Here is a 1631-nt window from a genome sequence, read left to right as displayed (position 1 = left end):
ATCTGATGCCTGTATTTTGATTATCATAATCATGGCTACTATTTATCTAATAAAATGATTGTTATAATATATAGGCACGTAGTAAAGTGGAGCCTCGCTGAAAAAATCCACATCACAAGGTTGCTTTCAAAAATGCTTACTCCATACTTCAAAGTGTTTGATTTCTTTAAGTCTATTAATGTGATGGTGGCTAATTGTTCATATGCCCTATTTATTTCAAAAGTCTCAAGATGAGCAACAGCTTAATTGTTGATTCTGCTGACTGGATGAAAGAACTGTCCCATGAACATAACATTTGAACACTGTAGGAATTAATAACTTATAACACTTGGTTATTGAATAGTCCTTTTCAGATCTTTACAATATATACATTGATGTGACAAAAATAAGAACTCTTGGGATACTTTGGACATGAACTACTTTATTGTAATTGAGGCTTCCACCTATATGGACACATCTATGAAGTGACCAGGAGTCTAATTCAACTTGAAGATTGCCTTTTTTCATAGGCAACAGCAGATACCACAGATTTATACTTCATTCACAGTATAGGTTTCTGTATGGTGAACAACTAAAACAGGCAGGAACGAATGTGCATCAGTACAGGTTACAATGGCAAATGGGATGGGAACTTCTGTCACTAAGTGATGCAGTCATAAAGCGCAACATCATGTGACTGCATTGCTTAGTAACAGCAATCCTGGTAGTCCCAGTTGCCACCGTAACCACACGACCATGCAGGTTGTTCAGCAGGAAGAGGCGGGGGTCCCAGGCAAGGATCACAGGGGGTGTCTGGGTGCCACGGAGGATGCCAAATAATACTTGACAACTGGGCGATATTAGACAATTTATGTATTTGTCTTTTTTGAGAGTATCATAGCCTTAAAAATGTGTAACATTTCTAAATATGAAGCTAGTGCATATTTGCATTTACTCTGTTATATTCCGTTTCTGTAGCTGACAAATTAAGCTTTGGGAATACTGCAAAAGTTATAGCTTTCTCATTCCCAACAGAAATTTTATAAACAAACATCCATCCCTAGGTATGGTTAAAAGCACAAGACTTTTAAAGACTTTTATAGAAAGAATGAGCTGCAATCTTTTTGAAGCATTTCTCTTCGAATTCTGGAAACTAGCTTCCAAACACAGTGGCTGGGGTTCTTAGAATATGTTAATGCATTAGGGAAACAGAGCCAGTCTCGTTATAGTTTATTGTGTTATCAATCGCGAATGCATCCAAAAAAGGGCAAATGCACAGAAATAACAGCAAACCCCCACCACCGATCTCTTATCAGAATCCTGAATGGAGATTTCGAGCTGACCATATATTTTGTGTCTTTTTTTTTTATGGATCTCTTGTATTGTAGGGAGGCGACTTTAGTACAGGGGGAAAAAAAGGAAAAATAAGACAAACTCTTAATTAGGGAGAGCGGGGGCGTGAAACACACACAAGACGAACCGAAGCCATCCGGAACAGCTCCTTTCGCACCCTGCGGATTGTATTACTTCTCAGCCCATCATGATCACCCCGGCCATCTCACACGGGAAAAAAAAAACAGCTGCAAGACTATGTGACGTCACATGCGCCTTCGGCCTGGATCGACGGCTCCAAGGAACGGAGCGTTTCCTGA

The sequence above is a fragment of the Candoia aspera genome, chromosome 5 (genome assembly GCF_035149785.1).
Source record: "Candoia aspera isolate rCanAsp1 chromosome 5, rCanAsp1.hap2, whole genome shotgun sequence".
In the NCBI taxonomy this organism is placed as follows: Eukaryota; Metazoa; Chordata; class Lepidosauria; order Squamata; family Boidae; genus Candoia; species Candoia aspera.
Note: the sequence above shows the minus strand (reverse complement) of the source record.